The sequence below is a fragment of the Hyperolius riggenbachi genome, chromosome 5, assembly GCF_040937935.1.
Source record: "Hyperolius riggenbachi isolate aHypRig1 chromosome 5, aHypRig1.pri, whole genome shotgun sequence".
Classification (NCBI taxonomy): domain Eukaryota; kingdom Metazoa; phylum Chordata; class Amphibia; order Anura; family Hyperoliidae; genus Hyperolius; species Hyperolius riggenbachi.
The window spans coordinates 323,288,312-323,310,374 of record NC_090650.1 but is presented as its reverse complement, the minus strand read 5'-3'; the positions used below and the strand labels follow the sequence as shown (position 1 = coordinate 323,310,374).

General features: G+C 44.5%; 1 long non-coding RNA gene across 1 annotated transcript in view; it reads left to right on the top strand.

Moving 5' to 3' along the window:
* LOC137518881 (uncharacterized) overlaps positions 1–21,207 on the top strand; it is a 139,532-nt gene extending 118,325 nt beyond the window's left edge. The window contains exon 3 of the long non-coding RNA XR_011020917.1: positions 20,827–21,207. This is a non-coding gene — a long non-coding RNA (uncharacterized lncRNA). The remainder of the gene's footprint in view (positions 1–20,826) is intronic.
* Positions 21,208–22,063: the final 856 nt, after the last annotated feature.

Genomic DNA, 22,063 nt, shown 5'->3' with positions numbered 1-22,063 from the left:
TTACCGTATATCACAACTATACAGTTAATTGTAGTGGTGTTGTAGAGTTTATAACTTGTGGGCAGAAAATGTCTAGAATAGTCTTATGACTGCATGCTCACTGATGATTAATATGACCTTGTGTCGTCTTACCAACAATGTTCAAATTAGCGGCTGGTGCCGGCCCTTAGAGATCCTTGCCCTGGAGTTACTGTCCCTCTATGACCCGGGCCCCTCATCAGGCCTGATTACACAGTACGATACATGAAAGGCTTTTTTAGCATAATAACTGTATTGATTTTAAATATGCATGTTATCTCTAAATGACATAAAGACCGCCACATTGAAACACTAGATTTCATTCAGTTCTAACGGCCTCTCATTGTACGCAATTCTAGAAGAGATGGAAGGTTGCACAGATTTCAGTGGCCCTAATATTATACAAACATTAAACTGTATAAAAACAGCGGCAAGTCAAATAATGGACACTCTAATGTAGCTCACCCACTTGCTAAAGGTGCGCACTGCAATTCAAATTGAATCACGTTTGGCAAGTAAATGCTCTTATTCAGATATGCAAATCTGTCTCTATTCATAAGTTAAAGTCAGAAAAGGTTCATGCCAGCAGTCTACATACACACCTACAATGGGCCTCCGTGGACAAGCTGAAAGCTCTAAAGCCATCTGCACTCTTTTATTCAGTGTTTTAAAGAAAAGTACATGAACTTTAGAGAAAGGCATCGTAATTGCTGCTTACATTGGTCCAAACGGTGAGACATTTTGTGCACTGTGCCAGACCCACAAGAAGCCTACTGAGAAATTTAAGAAAATCGGAGTTGAAAAAAAAACGTGTATCTGAGAGGGATTTCTGAATATGAAATAATCTCAAAAGAATATGATAGGTAAGAGTAGCATTATTCTCTAGCTACTAATGGACAGATTATTCTGTTGTCATTTACAAAATAAAGGTCGGTGGGTCTAATTATTTAGTAGAACTCACCAGGCCTCATTTACTAATCCGAAGGACTGCAAATTACTATCCTAAAATTTATTGTGTGGTTGTAGCCTGACTGCCACCACGATGCGATAATACCCTCTCCAGGTGGTGATAATAAAAATACAATGGACTCCCATGGCTCTCTGTACAAGAGCAGCTATAATCTGATTCATTTAAAGAAATAGGGAATTGTGCACTATTTATAAAAAATAAAAAAAGGAAATATTTATCAGGGCATGCTCACAGGTACCTACATGCACACTGATGCCCTCACTGGACATTGGCATTACCAGTTGCCATGAGTTTACTGCATAATGTGTGTGAGTGGGCCTCCAACCTAGCAGTCCAACATTCAGAAAAGTAATAGGGCAATGGGCACATGCATGTACTGGGCCCTGTTTAATTCAGTGGCACTATGCACAGATGCAATTGCAGCTAGCCTTGACTCAAAAATTGGGATAGTTCAAATTTGTCTCCCCGCTGCTGCTTGCTTCGTACTTAGTTGATCATGGCAGTACCATGGTGAGGGATTGCAATGTGTAATCCCTTTCCTTTGTAAATCTCCCTCAAAGACTCACTAGTGTGCTGCAGCCAATAGCTAGAATCTTCCGGGGGATCTAAGACCATAGCCTTGTGGACAGGTGAATGCATCTCTCAGTCACCACCCCTCCAGGTACCCTGAAAAATGCTTCCAATTTCTAGCTTGGTGGGCCAGTATTTCTGCTGTATGTTCTGATGCTCCAGACCCTGGTCCATCCTCTGGACCAAGTAGGTCCTCCACTGAGCTTGGTTGTGGATCTGTATGTGATTACTTATGCTCCTGGTATCCAGGTCATTAACAGTCTTGTACACCAATCAATTGTAATGCTGGGCATACACGGCTTGATTTTGCCGCTCGATTCTCCTGCTCAATCGATTCCCCTTTGATTTCGCAGGCGATTCTCTTATCTTCCGTTCGTTTTTCTTATCTTTTTCCATTGTGTTCAATGTGGAATCGAGCGCGGAAACCATCGGGCGGGAGATCGGACATGTCGGAAATGATCTATCGAGCCATCTAAATGGCTCAGAATCGAACCTTGTATTCCCAGCATTGGAGTGACACACAATCAAATTACACAACCAATTTGGGGAGGAGACTTGCTGCACACCCAATTTACATTATATAAAAAAAATTCAAAATCATAGTCTTAAAGAATGAATATCAGTAACACAGAGTCAAGTTAAAAACTGCAATAGACACATTAAAATCAAAGGGTGTTACTTAGTGAGAGCTCACTTAAAGGTTGCATGTCCTGAGGCAGTGTATACTGTATATAAATAATAGTGACAATTGTAAAGTGATGAACAAAAATGTCCAGCAACTTAGACACAAAAGGGAAAGAGCCCTGCCCTTGCAAGCTTACAATCTTAAAGGATAAGCGAGGCAACAAAAGAGATGTAGTTTTACTTACTGTACCTGGAGCTTCTTCCAGCCCCTAGAAATCACTTGTGTTCCTCACCGCAGCTCCGGTCTTCTTCAGGGTCTTGCTGCCAGCCTCTAAGGATCACCAACCCCCAATGGGTCAGTGTTTTCTGTGCATGCTCAGGGGTGCTCCCACCCCGATAAGTGAGGTGACACGTAAGGTTCTCACCCAGGGCTGTTGTATTAGATTAGATTCAGGAGCTCAGCTTGGCCAGAGGCTGAAAGTGGAATGGCCTAAGTTAGATTGTATGTTAGCCTGAAAAAGTTCATTTTTAGAGCATGCTTGAAGGTAGCAAGGCTTCAAGCATGACGGATACATAAGAAGAAAAAAAAGAAAAAATAAATCATTATTTCTCAGATTTCAGCCATTATTGTTTTAAAATAAAATGTGCTACTGTAATAAAAACTCACATGTTTTATTTTCCTTTTATTTTATTTTGTTTTTTGTTTTCTCATTGTACTCTATCAATATTTACAAGCCCATATTTGCAAAAATAGCAGTAATGCACTCTCATGGTATACATATTTAAAAGATAACTCCCTAAGAGAACAATGTATGTATTGTTTTTTAAATTCCACAACTTTGTGTTTTTTTTTGTTTTTTTTTGTTTTTTTTTACAAGTATGTTATATGGGAACAGGTAGGGATTAGAAGGGGTTAATGTTATAGGTATATGACATTTATTTTGTTAAAGTTTTCATTGTAATATTTTTTTGGACCACATAATGTCCAAAAATCTTCTCACTGGTTAGAGCCCAGTTCCAGCTGCGTTCCAGCCAACAGGAAGTGAAAGTTAATTTCCTTTACAATGGAATGATCGTTGTGGCTCATTGCAACATTAATCATTCTTAATAAGACACTTAGATTGTCTTTGGGAACATATGTTCCCGCTCACCAATCTGTGCACTACTGCTGGCCGCATGATAGTTGTGATCGGTAGGGACGAGCTCAAGTGCAGATTTCAGGAACGTAGATACTCTTTGCAAATGTTCAAGAGTTTAGACAGTCGATAAGGACAAAAACAATGTGTTTATTGGCCTGAAGCCACTTCCTTAGGTAAATCCTTAAACCTTAAATGAAACAAAAAGGAGCTCTAAGCAACTTCAGTATAAAACTATAGATAGCTTGATCTTATGCAACTAAAGCCATTTATCAATCAATAAAAAACAGAAACCTAAAAATAAATTGAAAAAAGTCATCGCTGTCTTTTCTTTGTACTGGTGGAGGTATAGGTATTTTTCTAATATTGTATACTATGTGCACAGTGTGCACCATATTGCATAACAATGGTAATTAATTAGTTGGGTAGAAGATTAATTGGGGTGTGTAGTAAAATGCATTAATATGGTAAGTAGATAAATAACCATACATACATAGGTTGATCGCACAGAAGAGAATTATCTAATATAATGCCTTTATATAAAGTCACATTCATTAATAGAGGATATACTAAGATGTGGTATATATGGGAAGAGTCTCTAAGGCAATTCAATCTCTCCTTAGACCAAATGAAGAGGTGGTCGATCAGAGCATGCACAGGCTGTATGCTTATTGTATGTGTTCTTATCTCATGGTATACCAAAAATCGATCTTCTGTAAAACTCTAACTAAATTGCCATAGGAAAAACATAAAGGAGAGGAATTCTTAAATCTTAACACCCCAATAATTGATCATGATAACAACAGAAACCAGCAGTTAGGGTTGAGGTTTATATCACTGAATTCAGTGTCCATGGCCTTCCCATCAGCATTTAGTAGCCCCCAAAACTCTTGAGTTGAGAACATCAGGTTAGCCATGCAGTCCCTAGCAGCAATTCTGAAAAACAAGTGAGTACGTGTTCCATTGAAGAACTAGGAGTTAGCCTCAATATGCTGAGATGGGGGGGGGAGAGGGCACTCGAAGCTTAAAGGTGCCCATTAATGGTAAAACATTTTCACCAAATGCGATCTTTCGATGCGATTTTAATGATCGAATTGAATAGAAAATTTGTTGTTTATGAAGGCAATCAATAAGGAACGATTCTTTGGTCAATTGCTAAATTGGATCAAATCGATCCGCAAGTTGGATTTTATGATCAAATTGGAATTAGGAATCATTCAGTAAATGTGAACAATCGATAATTACCTTCCGATTAGTTACGATTGTTCAACCTGCTTCGAAAGATCGCATTTGGTGAAAAAATTGTACCGTTAATGGGCACCTTAAAATCGATGACTATATTGCCCCCTTCCCCCCACCCTCCACAATGATGTAGGCAGAAAACAATTTAGCAGACCTTCAGCAGTTTACATTCTTAAAGCTGAATACTCACCACCCGACGGAGGAAGATGGATCCCAGCGACGTCCCATGACGACGAGCATTCCAAGATACATCTTCTGTCCGGCAGGTACACATGACAGCACACGGCCGGCACAAACGGGAAATCATGCAATCACTGTACTTTGCATGGAGTCATCGGAGATCTTAAAGATCTGATCCACCTTGGCGGTCATTATCACCATACATTGCTAAATGTTGTTCGCGTAATAGTGCGTCTGTACCCACATTGCGAGATCATAAAAATGGTCACTCAGAACATCACCAGTCATGGGAAAAATCACAAGGTGGGTACAGGCCTTTAGGCTCAGCAGATTAGAGCAGATTTTATCCCTAGAAAGCTGTTGAACAACTAAATTTACCGGCAGATAGTTTCATTATGGTGATATCTGAAAACAGTTTTTCTCGAGAGTACCGTGCAAACCATCGATGGGTGTAGCAGCTCTAATACAGCCCTAGCCTACGTGTATGCTATCTTTTCCATTAATCTTTAGGTTCCAAAATAAATATTTAGAGTAGAAAGAGTTAAAGTCATATCAATCATACCTATGAGGCCAAAGACAATCTGATTTACTGCAACCCGACTACAGTCCAACCCTCCCAGTTATTTTTCGCTTAAGTCCTAAAATCAGATAATAAAAACCCACTTAAACAGATTAAGTCCAGAGCGCTACACTTTTTCAATTATTTACTAAGGAAAAGTTATGTGAAATCTTACTTTTATTGACCAGCGTGCTCCCGTTGGGCATCAATGACTGCATACAAATGTTTCTAGGAACTGCTGATCAGTACTGCACAGTGGCTTAGAAAAATAAAGGCCTTTTTTCCATACAGATACGTTTAAATTCAGGGTAGCTGATTGGCTTCCTCATATGAACTGCCCACTTCCGATCCTCGCACAATTTTTCTGTAGAATACAGCAGGTCATTGTCTTCCTGCTTCACCCATTTTCTGACACCCAAAGCGAAAACAAACTAATGAAATAAACACTTGTATCTATCTTCCTTCTCCTAAAAAAGACTTTTTAAGATATTCCACAGTTTTATTTTATGTTTAAATCTACTTTTTAGGTTTTAACTGTTTTATTGTTTTTGCTCAATGACACATTCATTGAAGTATGCCAGAGCTAACATTTATGAACTATTAACCCTTTTTTTTTTGTTTCCTGCTCTCAAAAGCCATTTTCTGCGAGGGAAGTGTTTTATAGCTGGAATTTCTTATCAGTGAGGGTCACACTGTAGTCCCTTCCTGTCTGGACTGAGTCGGCCACTTACATACCTGATATTTAACTCTTTCAGGCAGAGAAGTAAAAAAAAGGAACACAGCATAGTTATTTGTGCTCATAAATGGTACCAAAAAAAGGTTAACTTGGCGCGCTCCACACCCTGCCCTTAAGAATCTCCTCCCTCAACCGTGGGTACGCTGCATGGAATATAAATGTCACATATACATTCAGTTTTATACAACAAACAGATAGAAAACAACCATGCGCTGCCTCACAGTCCACTAGGTAATGTCCACCAACAATAGGCTCTTGTGTGAGCTACTCCACTCCAATCTTCAGGTCCAATGCACTTCAAAGGAACACCAAAAAAGAGACAGAAAAACAGTTCATCACATAGACTGCAAAGTTGCAGAGACCTTCCACCTGATATGGTAAGGTAACACCACCTTTTCGTGCTCCACCACTAGGGATCTCTCTCACCTTCTGAACCGGCTGCCTAGACCTACAGACAGCTCAATCAGCTTTATGAATTACACAGTGCAAGATCTCCAACTTCTCCCAGCTTTACATTCTCCTCACGCACATTTCTATAAAAGATGATCATAGAAAATAAACTAAAAATACCATTGCGTAGGCTGTTTCACTTTTTAGCTCATTAGGGGACACCACTACCAGGGAAATTCACCGTGTATCTAGCTGAGGGTCACCGTATTACCACTCGTGCACCCACCACCTACACAGACCTTGCTCACCTTCTTTCCAGGCTGCCACAGTCACAGGCATCTTAGATCACATGTATGCACGGTTAACTGTTGCTCAAAGGTTCCTCTCCCTTGCGCGTACAGTCCCACAACTTCAGTTATAAACAGCCCACTGCAACTGAACAAGCTTCCATAGTGTAAAATCTTTAATTAAGATAATAGATAAAAAGAGCACTACTCACAAACATCAAAGTATTCAAGCATATAGTAAAAAACTCAGAGGACGTCTCCTCCATTCACTGCAAGCACCTCCTGCCCGTTTAGCCACGCCCTACGCATTTCACCGTATAACTCATCAGGGGCTCTGGGCAGGATTGGTGCTCAGTGTCTAAAATATCCCACCCCTCATGTATATTCAATATTCCCATACTCTATTTCCCCAAGGCGACATATGTCCTTATAGCGCCAGAATACTGCACGCCTTCAGCTGTATTACCTACTATTCCTCCATCACATCCCACTCTATAAGTTTCAGGAAAAAAACGGCATCTTTACAACTATCCGCATCAGCCAGGCCAAATTCTGCGTGTACGCATTTCCCCAAATCCCGCAATACCACGCGGATCATATGTGCGCCCACTCCCAGTCTCGCGCATGCTCAATACTGTCCCCTGTGCTCCCGGCCCATTGCGCCTGCATCTCCTGCCACAACCAAATCAGGCTCAACAGCCTGCTGCAATGACTAACAGTTTCCACATGCGCAAACCTTCCTTGTCACTCCCAGCCTCTCACCGCGCTTGTACAAGCCAGGCATATTAGTTACAGCGAAACCCTACCTCCCAGTTGTCATAGTAACCTCAACATATACCTTCATAGTCTGCTCAGGTCCATGCAGCTATTCCTACACTATTTACAATTCAAAGTCACATCATCCCATTATTTTAACTAAACACAGACAGTTATTAATCCCCTCATATGTAGAGGTGTACAGAGGCGCCAGCAGGATAAAAATCACTAAAAACTTTTAAAACGTTCGGATGCGGTGGTGGACCAGCCAACCCAAAAACAGACCAAGGTACTGTCAATTAAAGTTCTAAACAATTTATTCACATATTCCTAAGACTAAGAATGCCTTAGGAGTATGCGAATACATTGTTTAGAACTTTAATAGACAGTACCTTGGTCTGTTTTTGGGTTGGCTGGTCCACCACCACATCCCGAACGTTTTAAACGTTTTTAGTGATTTTTATCCTACTGGCGCCTCTGTACACCTCTACATATCAAGTTACCCACCCTTCGCGGAAGGGTGTTACACCCTCTTCTTCCCCTATCTACAGAGAGCAACTTCTTAATCCTGAGTGGGGACAGGCTTGTTCTCCCCACCTGCCTTTCCAGTGGTTGCCTTGGAGGTAACCCGGGTTTGTAAGTATATTACTTACATTTTCATTTACTCTCATCCATCTTCCAATACATACTACACTGTATTGGGCTCTCGGTTTTCTACTTCATATTTTTACAAGCTTGATTAATCCCTTCAGACTTGATCCCTCCCCTCAAAGCCTGCAATATCAATAAATACACAATGTGCAACCAATATTGTCATATCCCCCTGATTCCTCATTAACCCCCTTGGAGGTATGATTCTTTCTGGATTTTAGGGTCTAAAGCAGTACAATTTTTTGCACCGTTTCAGACCCTAAAATCTGGAAAAAATCATGCTGCTAGGGAGATCTGCAGCAGCTCAGCACTCACTCACCTCCCTGGGATCCAGTGCTGCAGTTTTCCCTCCGTCCTCCAGGTGGCGCTGTAACCCTTTAGTGAGATTTCACAAGGGGAAAACAGAGCCTCGGAGGAGAGGAAGAAGAATGGCAGCCGACGTTGGGATCCCCTGGGAGGTGAGTGATAAACGCCTGCTGTGCACATTGCTCTGCATAGACCTCCGACAGCTACCACCCCGTTTTTCCACCCCGAGCTGTACTTGTGATTACCGGAGGTTAAGGGGAATGCAGCCGCGAACTGTCAGAGGGTCCTGGCCAGCGGCAATGGTGTCAGGAAGAAGATGATAAGCCTCAGACTATTCAGATGCTTTCCTCTACCTTGGTAAGAAGGGGAGTAGAAATAGGGGTTGCAGAGGTTGCGACCACATCAGGGCCCTCCCTCAACTACAGTTTTAGCTCTCTATTGGTCCTGTGCTCATAATAATCACTTCTATAAATACTTTAAATAGTGGTAATCATTAACAAACTGTTCCCCATCCTCCTTCTTGCACCTCTGACACTGTAGCTGCCATTGGCAGGATTTGGTGCTCCGTATCAATTGTTATGTATAGAGTGCTTGGGGGGCCCCAATGTAAAACTTGCATCGGGGCCCACAGCTCCTTAGCTACGCCACTGTTGGTAAGCATCTAACTATTTTGTTTCCAGGCTAGTACAGGTATCGCTCATGCTGGTCCTAGATGCACTAAGTGTAAGCCACATAATAAATTAAATGAGTTCTAACAGAGGTGGTTCTTCCATTAAGCAACATCAGAGGAGGTTCCCGTCCCCAAATGTCCCCTCCTTGAACTCCCCCCCCCCAGATGTGCAGCGCCGCTTCACACACCTGCACTCTTCATTACAGTGATAGGATCTCCATTCGCCCCATCCAGCTGCTTAATATCCATGGTTACAGCGGTGCCTCATGTGAGGGACTGCAATGCACAGCCGATGTGTCTCTCCTCTCTGGTCTGGCTTTACACACACACACACACACACACACACACACACACACACACACACACACACACACACACGGGGGGTGGAGCATCCTTGCAATAAATTGCTTCAGGCAGCAAAAAGTCTAAAACCGCTCCTGAGTACCAATACATTAGTGGGAATTTTGACATTTCCCAGGAGAAAGTATACTGACATGAGGAAAGTGACAGTCCTTTTATTTTTCTGCAAGTTGTGACTATAGCTATGTTTTATAAATGCAGTCACTGTTATTTAGCTGAACGTAAAACTGCATTAAATTGTGACTTTATAAATACATATTTGCCTGAATGTCTATATATTAGTTATGAAACTGATTGGAATTAAACATTGCCCTCTGCGTGCAAAATTCATTTGATACGGGTTAAAAGTTTAGCTTTCTCATAGTGCACAGTAGGATGTGATAATGCGCATCCTTGCCTTATGAAACAGGCAAAAAAAGACGATCCCAGATGTATGAAAGCATCATAAAAAGAAAATTAATACACAGTATTATGTGTTAAAGCACAAAAGGATGCCATGTACTGCAGAGCAAGATATTTTTCATAATGCTTTGTTTGTCATTGATTTCAATGCCAGACATTAAGGGACGGCTAAATGAAAAGGCACATTTCACTAAACATTTGTTAAATTCAAAAACTGGGTCATAACGGAGCTGCTTTATTCCATGCCCAGTCTGCCTACTTTCACAAGGGAATAAAGGCATATAAACTTCAGCTGGGGGATGTCGTTCTGCCTGAGTGCAGCAGTGTGATACCCCTGCACCTTTTCAACAGCAGGGAAACACTGGTACAGAGGGATTGTCTATGAAGAGGACCTCCATAAAGCAAACAGGCACATTCTTGATAATTTTCTGACCACCAATGACTCACTTCCATCAATTTGCTACTTTTCTTGCCACAAACACTATTCATTCAGTTTGGATTTCTTAGCTGTGTTTTGATTGACTAGCAGTAAAATTAAGTCATACCGTGTGCTTCAACTGTCAGTCTTAAAGGACCACTAGCGCAAAAATACTAAAATTTAAAAAGACACTGAAGCAAAAAAAATAAATAAAAATCATGATATAATGATTTGTATGTGTAGTACGGCTAAGAAATAAAACATTAGGAGCAGAGACATATGTCTAATATTGTTTCCAAGACAAGAAGAGTTAAGAAACTCCAGTTGTTATCTATGAAAAAAAGCCATTGAGCTCCACGACTTTCAAAGTCGTAGAGAGCTATGTCTTCTGAAGCTTGTTATCTCAAGTGTCTGGCACTGTATTGTTCGTTTTCCTGCAGAGAACAGTTCAAAGGTTCTCTAGCCTGCTCTGTAAAATCATTTAGAATGCTGAGTAGTGTGTAAACTGCAAATATTAGAGAATGATGCAATGTTATTAAAAAAAAAATATAACTAAAAATAAAAATATGAAAATATTTTCTTTGCTACTGATGTTCTAGTAATTATCTGTACTACACAACCAATTCATTATATCAGGGATGTCAAACCGGTCCTTCGAGGGCCAAGGTCCTTACACATTTTTTACAAAGCTCAAATTAATTGATGGGTCTGAATCAGGAAATGTGTGGTCCATCAGGTAGAACACATTCCTCTCTTTCTCAGTCCATCCTAAACACCGGTATGGATCTGGCCCTCCATAGGTTCGACACCTATGATTATATCATAATTTTTTTTTTTCTTCAGTGTCAAGTGTTAAAATACACGTAAACACATACAAATGAGAAGCGCATTTCTTCCAGAGTAAAATGAGCCATAAATTACTTTTTTCCTATGCTGCTGCCACTTACAGCGGGTACTAGAAATCTGACAGAACAACAGGTTTTGGACTAGCCCATCTCTTTATGGGGGATTCTCTGGGTTTTCTTTATTTTCTAAAGCACTTAATAAATGGCAAATGCTCCAACCAACTGCCAAAAAAAGTGTGCAGAGAGCAGGGAGGCTGGGTAGCATCTTTGTATAAATCCTTTACAGAGAGTGTCTTTATAAACAATAAAGACCATGAAGAGATGGACTAGTCCAAAACCTGTCGGTTCTGTCCAATTTCTACTACCTACTATAGTAAAATGTTTATGTAGCGTGTTAGCCAAACAAATTATGTAGGTAGAGAAAAAACAAAGTCTTGTAAAAGGTACCTTTTAATGGCTAATTTTCTATACAACAATTGTTCTTAATTGCCGCTAATTTTAATATTTTCTTTGTATCATGTGTAGCCACCTAATCTGTGTGCAGATGAGATTCATAATAAAAACAAAGCAATCCTAATCTAAATGTGTTTTATGTGGCTGTGCTGTATACTTTTATATATATATGACCCCTCCCCCCGCTATGTAAAAAAGAACTCCCACAATTTAGCTAAAGGCAATCCACAGCACAGTATAATTATCGACAAACTTACTCACTTTTCCCATAGCAAGCATAGCAGGATTCTTCAATCTCAGTAGTTAAAGCGGTTGGGCAGATATAAAGTTGAATGGAAGTAATGTAGAAGTTAGAGGAAAGTAAGTTCAAGTACTGAATTAACCACATAAATGAACTAATTAAAGAGCCTGTAAGCCTGTAAGGTCAAAGAGAAACGCCTTCCTGCTGCCATTTCTTTTACCCTTAGCAACAGTAGTAATTTGAATATAATTGTTGCTGTGTATGGCCCATTTTTTCAGTTATAAAACATTTAGTCATGCAGTTTTCAATAGCAGGTAGCCTCTGATTACTGTATATACTCACGTATAGGCCAAACCCCCCAATTTTCATCCCTCAAATAACCTAATAATGTGTCACCTAATTAAAAGCCGAGTGTGAGAAAACGCGGAAAAGCCGCCGCATATGCCAAGAGCAAGGCTGCTGACTCCGCATCCAAAGCGACGGTTTGCACGCATAGACACGTGTCTGGTAGTATGGTGGAATGCGGAAAAGCCGCCGCATGTCCTGACAGCAAAGCGGCTGTTTCCGCGTCCAACGCGGCGGTTTGCATGCAGCACCATGCGCTTGGTGTGGCTGGGTCTGTTAGTGCACATAGGCAGATGGAGAGCTACGCACACGCGGGTCTGAACTCAGGACCTTTATACCAGCAGGGGAAGTGTCAGCTGATCAGGAAGATCAGCTGATTCCTGCAGGACTCATGATTGGCTGAATGGCTCGGGCGGGGCGGCAGAGTCCAGCAACTATATATTCTGCTGCTTGTCAGTTGCTGGTTGTCTGCCATTGCGATCACATCATGGTAGCACTTAGGCCTTGTCTGTATCTATGTTCTAGACCAGTTCCAGGGTGTTGATGATCACGGAACTAACATCCAAGACTAGGGAACTGTATTATCATTTATGTTATACTCCAGACTAGTTCCAGGGTGTTGATGATCAAGGAACTCACACCCAAGACTAGGGAATTGTATTATCATTTATGTTATGCTCCAGACTAGTTCCAGGTAGTGTTGGGCGAACAGTGTTCGCCACTGTTCGGGTTCTGCAGAACATCACCCTGTTCGGGTGATGTTCGAGTTCGGCCGAACACCTGACGGTGCTCGGCCAAACCGTTCGGCCATATGGCCGAACTAAGAGCGCATGGCCGAACGTTCCCCGAACGTTCGGCTAGCGCTGTGATTGGCCGAACGGGTCACGTGGTTCGGACCCGAACGCGCTCTGATTGGCCGAACTGTCACGTGGTTCGGGTAAATAAATACCCGAACCACGTCATATCTCCGCCATTTGTCTGTGGGTTTAGCTTTGGGTAGGCAGGCAGGGTAGTTCGCGCTCCAGCCACGCTAGCCAGGGTCCCCCCCAGTCATTGTGTGTCGCTGCTGGGAATAGTAGTACACCGCTCGCTCAGCATTCTGTTTACTGCCACTCTGTGTACCTCGCTCAGCCACACTATATAGCATTCTGTTTACTGCCACTCTGTGTCTGCTGGGAATAGTAGTACACCGCTTGCACAGCCACACTATATAGCATTCTGTTTACTGCCACTCTGTGTACCTCGCTCAGCCACACTATATAGCATTCTGTTTACTGCCACTCTGTGTCTGCTGGGAATAGTGGTACACCGCTCGCTCAGCCACACTATATAGCATTCTGTTCACTGTTCTGTGTCTGCTTGGAATAGTGGTACACCGCTCGTTCAGCCACACTATATAGCATTCTGTGTACTGTTCTGTGTCTGCTGGGAACAGTAGTACACCGCTCGTTCAGCCACACTATATAGCATTCTGTGTACTGTTCTGTGTCTGCTGGGAACAGTAGTACACCGCTCGCTCAGCCACACTATATAGCATTCTGTTCACTGTTCTGTGTCTGCTGGGAATAGTGGTACACCGCTCGCTCAGCCACACTATATAGCATTCTGTTCACTGTTCTGTGTCTGCTGGGAATAGTGGTACACCGCTCGCTCAGCCACACTATATAGCATTCTGTTTACTGTTCTGTGTCTGCTGGGAATAGTGGTACACCGCTCGCTCATCCACACTATATAGCATTCTGTTCACTGTTCTGTGTCTGCTGGGAATAGTGGTACACCGCTCGCTCAGCCACACTATATAGCATTCTGTTCACTGTTCTGTGTCTGCTGGGAATAGTGGTACACCGCTCGCTCAGCCACACTATATAGCATTCTGTTTACTGCCACTCTGTGTACCTCGCTCAGCCACACTATATAGCATTGCGTACTCTGCCAGTCAGTGTGTATATTGCTGGGATCAGTAATACTCCACTCACCGTCAACCACTATATGAGCTCAACATGAGTTCCCCAGAGACCTCCGCTGTGAGCAGCACTCCCAACAACAGCAACAGCCAACGCCCCACGCAAGCTATAACATCCACCCCAGCAGCCAGTGGTCAGCAGCAGCCCTCCCCGGAGGAGAACGTTGTGTCCATCAGTCCGTCGCCAGAGCGATTAATGAGGGCTGCCATTGAGGAGATGATGGGGCCTGATGTGGAGGAGGAGGTCTGGCTCAGGCCAGCATCCCAAGTTAATGTTGAGGACGATGAGGGGTCTGTGTCTGGGGATGTTGGGGTGGCAGAGGTGGTGGGTGGGTCAGACTCAGGAGAAGAGTTGTATGATGAGGATGATGATCGGGACCATCTGTATGTGCCTCAGAGTCCGACCCCGGAAAACATGTTGTATCGTGTGTTTAGGTACTAAAATCTGCGTTCCCTCCCAGTAGTGTTGGGCGAACAGTGTTTGCCACTGTTCGGGTTCTGCAGAACATCACCCTGTTCGGGGTGACTATATAGCAGACTATATAGCATTGTGTTTAATGCCACTCTGTGTACACGGCTCAGCCACACTATATAGCATTGTGTTTACTTCCACTCTGTGTCTGCTGGGAACAGTAGTACACCGCTCACCCGCCACTGTATAGCATTGTGCTCTGTGTCACTGCTGACAATAGTGGTACACCGCTCACCCACCACTGTATAGCATTTCTGTACTGCCACTGTACTGCTGCCAGTCAGCGTGTACTTTAAGGATAAGTGAAATGAGGAAGAAATCCGGTGAAAGAGGGAGGGGCAAGGGAAGAGGTGTTTCCCCTGACGGTTCACGTACAGGCCACAGGGGAGCACCCAAGAAAACCCACTCAATACTGCCCATGTTGTCCAGGACAACAACCCTCACAGATCCAAAAGAACAGGACCAGATAATTACTTGGATGACCTCTCAAGCGTCCAGCAGTGGGTTAAGCAGCACCAGCACATCACGCACGAGGTCCGAGTCCTCAGCCAGTTAAAGTCTGGGCTTTCTTTGAAGACTGCACTGAGGATGTTACCATGGCGATTTGCAAGGTGTGCAAGACCCGCCTGAGCAGGGGGAAAAGTATTAACAACCTCTCCACCACCAGCATGAGCCGCCACATTCTATCCAAACATCCCACTCTGTGGGCAAACGCGGCAGGACAGGGTACCACCAGCAACACTGCCTCCCTTGGGTTCACCAGACTCACCACCAGACCCGCCTCAGCAGCAGCAGTAGCCCAGCCATTGCGTGGTTCACAACATTCACAAACATCAGACGATGCTGACACTGTCACTTTCCGGACTAGTGCTCTTGAGGTCTCCCAGTGTTCATCAAACACAACAACCAACAGCCCTTCGGTGTGCAGCGCTACGGTTGAGTTGTCTGTTTCTGAGATGTTTGAGCACAAGAGGAAATTGCCAGCAAATGACCCCCGGGCCGTGGCAGTAACAGCCAGCCAGCATAGCCAAGCTTCTGGCCTGCGAAATGCTGCCATATCGAGTGGTGGAGACAAACAGCTTCAAGGGCATGATGTCAGTGGCCATCCCACGTTACGTGGTTCCCAGCCGCTACCACTTTGCGCGCTCTGCAGTGCCTGAGTTGCATGAGCACGTGGTCAGCTAAATAACCCGAAGCTTGAAGAATGCCGTTGCCTGCAAGGTTCACCTCACCACTGACACCTGGACGAGTGCGTTCGGCCAGGGTCGATACATCTCCCTTACCGCGCACTGGGTGAACCTTGTGGAGCCTGGCAGCGATTCCTCACCTGCTACGGCGCGGGTGTTGCCCACGCCGCAAACAGCTGGATAACAACAGCAGCACCTACCTCTCTGACTCCTTCTCCTCCAACGCATCTCAAAGCTGTACCTCATCCGGAAATGCTAACCCAGCACCAGCAGCAGTAGGATCGTGGAAGCAGTGCAGCACAGCTGTTGGCATGCGTCAGCAAGCGTTGCTGAAGCTGATCTGCCTTGGGGATAAGCAGCACACAGGGGAGGAAATTTGGAGGGGAATAAAGGAACAGACGGATTTGTGGCTGGCACCGCTGGACCTGAAACCGGGCATGAAGCTAGACACCTGGCACGAACTGGCAATGTACGCAATAGAGGTGCTGGCTTGCCCGGCAGCCAGCGTTATGTCGGAACGCTGTTTCAGTGCTGCCGGAGGCATCATCACAGATCGGCGTATCCGCCTCTCCACAGAAAATGCAGACCGTCTGACTCAAATTAAAATGAATCAATCCTGGATTGGAAACGACTACGCAACACTCCTGGACCCCAACCAAGTAACATGACCGATGAACATCTGGGATGGTTTAGCGTTTCCGGTCCCTGTTTATTGAACCTCTCATCTGTATTACATTTATGACTGCATGGCGGCAAAAAGCATTGCTGCTATATCCGCACGCTTTTTGTCCTCATGCAAGGCCTGGGTTGTTGTGTCTCACAAAGCGTGGCCTTCTCCTCCTGCGCCTCCTCCTGTTCCATCACGTGTGCTGCTGCTGCTGCTGCTGCTGGGTTAGCGTTGCCGCGTGGTCCCTGTTTATTGAACCTCTTATCTTTATTACATTTATGACTACATGGCGGTACAAAGCATGCTATCCGCACGCTTTTTGTCCTCATGCAAGGCCTGGGTTGTTGTGTCTCACAAAGCGTGGCCTTCTCCTCCTGCGCCTCCTCCTGTTCCATCACGTGTGCTGCTGCTGGGTTAGCGTTGCCGCGTGGTCCCTGTTTATTGAACCACTTATCTTTATTACATTTATGACTGCATGGTGGTACAAAGCATGCTATCCGCACGCTTCTTGTCCTCATGCAAGGCCTGGGTTGTTGTGTCTCAAAGCGTGGCCTTCTCCTCCTGCGCCACCCTCCTCCTGTTCCATCACGTGTGCTGCTGCTGGGTTAGCATTACCGGTCCCTTTTCCTGGAACCTCTTATATGTATTACATTTATGACTGCATGCCGACAAAAAGCATGTTACCTGTGCAAAGAAAACAGACATTTCCCGCATTTAAAAGACAGTTTTCCCTTTGAAACTTTAAAATCGATTTTCTCAAAAACTATAAGCTCTTTTTGCTAAATTTTTTTTTCCTCTTGTACCCACTCCCAAGGTGCACATACCCTGTAAATTTGGGGTATGTAGCATATAAGGAGGCTTTACAAAGCACAAAAGTTCGGGTCCCCATTGACTTCCATTATGTTCGGAGTTCGGGTCGAACACCCGAACATCGCGGCCATGTTCGGCCTGTTCGGCCCGAACCCGAACATCTAGATGTTCGCCCAACACTAGTTCCAGGGTGTTGTGAATACGGACCTCATACCCCAGACTAGGATTGTGTTATTACTGTGTTACGTTAGCCCAGTTCAGGGCAAAACCTTACATATTAGCAGCAGGGCTTCCTGCAACTCAGCCTTGGTCCCTCGCTCAGGGGTCCACAGGCTACAGGAATATCACCCACCGCTCAGGGGTGAATTCCTCAGGAGTTTAGGCCGCCAGCTCCTCTGGTGGTCTTTACTCAGAGTTGTTACTGTTGCACCAAACACTTACACTCTCTCCGGTGTCTGATTATTGACGATTCCGCAGATCCTCAATAATCGGGTATATCTGTATTCTTGGGGATACTGCGGATCGCCAAGGATCAGATTCTCTCTCTGGTTGCTGACACCAATCGTTACAGAATGGCAGACCGAACCCAAATGGACGCACTGTATAGCCATGTTGAAGTCCTGACCACCGCGGTAAACCAACTTTCCGCAGGAGTTTTGAACCAACAGACCCAGATATGTCAGATATTTGGTGCTATTTCAGAACTTCAATCAGTGCGATCTCCTCTTAGCACAGACATACGTATGCCTGTACCTGAAAAATTTTCTGGCGACAGATCTGACTTTCGATACTTTAGAAATAGAGTGTTATCATACTTTGAGTTAAGGCCTAACTCATCTGGAACTGAGGCACAGAGAATTACATTCATTAAGACTCTGTTGTCGGGGGATTCCCAGACCTGGGCGTATGGTCTTCCTGTTGGGCATCAGGCCCTGGCCTCAGTCGATTAATTTTTTGAGGCTATGGCTATGATTTACGATGACCCGGACATTGCTTCGACTTCTGAACGGAAGCTCAGGCTTCTGCGTCAGGGCAAGTGTCCGGTAGAGAATTATGCTGCGGAATTCAGGAGGTGGGCGGTCTAGGCTAGATGGGACGAATTCGCCCTCCTAGACTGTTTTTTGGCCGGATTGTCAGATACTATTCATGAGGTGATGATAGGTCATCCTGAGCCTGAATCATTGGATGAGGCAATCTCTTTGGCCATACAGATAGATCGCCAGTTGCGCCACCAGAGACAGGTTCGTGGTAGAGTGGCCAGAAGGTCTATCGTACACGATTCTTCTCGGTCTCCCTCACCCCCAGTCGAACCTATGCAAATTGGGTACACAAGGTTGAGTCTGGGGAAAAAGAGTCGCAGGAGCCCAAAGAAGAACGCTTTACAAGGGTCCACTAGGCCAGACGAATGCTATCGCCTAGGATTAGTCAAAACCATAGGTGAGCAGGGTTCATCCCTGAATGACGGTCGGCTGATCCTTCCCTGTTCGGTTACATGGGAAGGGCGGACCAAGTCCGCAGAAGCCATGGTGGACTCGGGTTCGTCAGCGAACCTCATAGATTCCGATTTTGCCAAAAGTTTGGGGATACCGTTATCTGCACTCGACCGGCAGATTTTGGTCATTGCAGTGGATGACTCTCCATTGCGCAGTGCCCAGTTTATTTCCCAAACCCCCCTACTGTCATGTTGTTTAGGGGCATTGCATGAAGAGAGTTTACAGTTCCTGGTCCTGCCGATGAAAGGCTCTGCTGTTGTTCTCGGTATGCCCTGGTTACAACTTCACTCTCCACTGATTGACTGGGCTTCAGGACAGCTACTGAACTGATCAGCCCATTGTCATGAGCACTGTTTAAATAAGGGTGAGGTGGATAAAACCAGGATACAGGTCGCAGGAAAAGCAGGACAGTGTACAGTTATTCCTAATGGTTCCTGTTCCTCACAGTTACCTCTCATGCATAAATCTGATAGCAGAAGCCCCAAAGCAGACACTTTAGACAGGGATTTTTTGGCCCAAAACCATTCTACCACCGAAAAAACAGGCTGACAAGAAATCATTTCCTGTGTCCCTGCCCGGGTCAGCGCTGCAGGTGGATTCCACTCCCTCCCTCCCTGGGTTGATTGATGGCCGGCCTGAGTATGAGATAAAAAGAAAATTCTCTAACTTACATCCTGGAAAGCCAGGAAGGAGATGTCCGGAGTCCACTCCTCAGGGGGGGTACTGTGAGAAAATGCGGAAAAGCCGCCGCATATGCCAAGAGCAAGGCGGCTGACTCCGTGTCCAAAGCGACGGTTTGCACGCATAGACACGCGTCTGGTAGTATGGTGGAATGCGGAAAAGCCGCCGCATGTCCTGACAGCAAAGCGGCTGTTTCCGCGTCCAACGCGGCGGTTTGCATGCAGCAGCATGCGCTTGGTGTGGCTGGGTCTGTTAGTACACATAGGCAGATGGAGAGCTACGCACGCGCGGGCCTGAACTCAGGACCTTTATACCAGCAGGGGAAGTGTCAGCTGATCAGGAAGATCAGCTGATTCCTGCAGGACTCATGATTGGCTGAATGGCTCGGGCGGGGCGGCAGAGTCCAGCAACTATATATTCTGCTGCTTGTCAGTTGCTGGTTGTCTGCCATTGCGATCACATCATGGTAGCACTCAGGCCTTGTCTGTATCTGTGTTCTAGCATAGTTTCCAAAGGTGTTGACGATCACGGACCTCACACCTTAGCGTTAGAAATATTGATCTGTATTATTTGTTATGACATTCTGCTTGCCTGACTATTCTTCAGTACTCTGATTCTGTACCTTGCTATCTCTGATATCCTGTTGCCAAACTCTGCTCGTTCCTGGACTCCGTATTTGCCTCCTGATTCTGTACCCCGCTATTCTGATACCCCGTTGCCGAACCCTGCCTGTTTATTAGATTCCAGATCTGTCTCCTGAATCTGTACCGTATTTGTCTGTGTGTTTACGACCTGGATTGCCCGACCTCGAGAACTGGCCTTACTGTTAGAGGCAGTTCCCAGACCTGTTAGTGACACCCTCTCACTGGTGTCACTCTCACTCTGTCCTTCCTACTTTCAGTCTAGCTCCTCCCCCGGGAGAGTCTAGGCATACGGAAGGAACATACTTCTGTGCAGTACTCCTTACTGCTTCTGTACCTTCTCCTAAGGTGCAATACTCAAAGTATTACTCTCACACCAAAACACTCTTATCTCTCAGGTGTCCAGAGGTTAAAATATATATATGATTATCTGTGATACTGCAGATCATCAATAATCGGGTATATTCTGCATTCTCGGTGATACTGCAGATCACCGGTAATCAGACCCTCTCTGTGTTACACCGGTGGTTACACCGAGCCCCCAATGTCTCCCACTAGCCTCCCCCATGTATGTGATGCAGAGTGAGCATTGGAAGCATGCTTGTATCTATAGTTAGTTACCTCTCAAACCCCAAATGTCTCCCCCAGCCTCCCCATGTATGTGATAAAAAGTATGCATTGGAAATGTGCTTGTATCTATAGTTACCTCTCCTCGTTTCTTACAGCCATCTTCCTGTCTTCTCATCCTTGCAGCTCTGTACTTGCAACTACAGGTCCAGACTTCAAAGTCTTCTCATTCTGGGAATCCATACCTACTGGGCCAGAGGCCTTAAACCTTATGAAGTGCAAGTAAACAGCACAGAGGTACAACTCCCCTGAGAATCCCCCTGTGTCACTGCAGACATACAAACATAAAAGAATAAAGCTTACTAACGCTCTCAGTCAAGCTAACAACTACATATGAGCAGCTCACAGGGCAGGGTCATATATCACACAGTGAAAAATAAAAAAGCCCCATCGCAACTCAGATGAACCCAGGACTCAGCCAGCAGTGCTGCAACTACTGTAAAAAGTTAATATTTGTATTTTATTTAAAGTGAACCTGAAGTAAAATAAAGCTTATGAGATAATTAATGTGTAGTACGGATGATAAATAGAGCATTAGTAACATGGAAGCAAGTCTTATGTTTGTATTTCCAGTTTAACGGCTTAATTTATAAGATTGCATCAGACTGCCACAGTTGCTGTTTAGAATCCACACGCTGCCTTGTTTATCTGAAAGAGAAGTAATGACCCTTTGAACTTCACTTCAATTCACCACTTGAGGACCGTAGGCTTACACCCCCCTAGTGACCAGGCTATTTTTTACAATTTAGGCCACAGCAGCTTTAAGGGCTCGCTGCAGGGCTGTACAACCTAGCACACAAGTGATTCACCCCCTCCTTTGCTGCAAACCACCAGCATGTTTTTTTTAATATATATTTATTTATTTGCCACTTATTTTTAAATAAATGTTCGCTTTTTTTTAATTATTGCATTTTTTTTATTACAGCCTATGACAGCTGATCACCACTAGGCCTCCCAGGGGGACAGCTGTGTGACACGTAGATCGCAGCACGGTACTGTGTAAATAGATGGCGGTTTTGCCATCTAACAGTCTCTAGCGGCAATTGTCATTCAAGCAGAGATGCGAGCGCATCGGCATGTGTGATCTCCTGCAAAACCCCGCCCCAGGACCAATTGGTGTTGGGCGGTCCTGGGGCTGCCGCTGCGTTCACGCCAAATGGCATGGAACGGTCGGAAAGTAGTTAAACCTCATTAGAAACATTATCTCACTGTTTCTAGGCTGGTTTAGCCTCTATTTATTTTTCAGGAAACCAGACTGAATTGAAAAGCTGTCAAAAATTGAATACATAACAGCTCAAGTTTTTTAACTCGTGTTGTACTTGAAAACAGAAAGTCCCTTACTAGGGCTAGTATTATATGTACT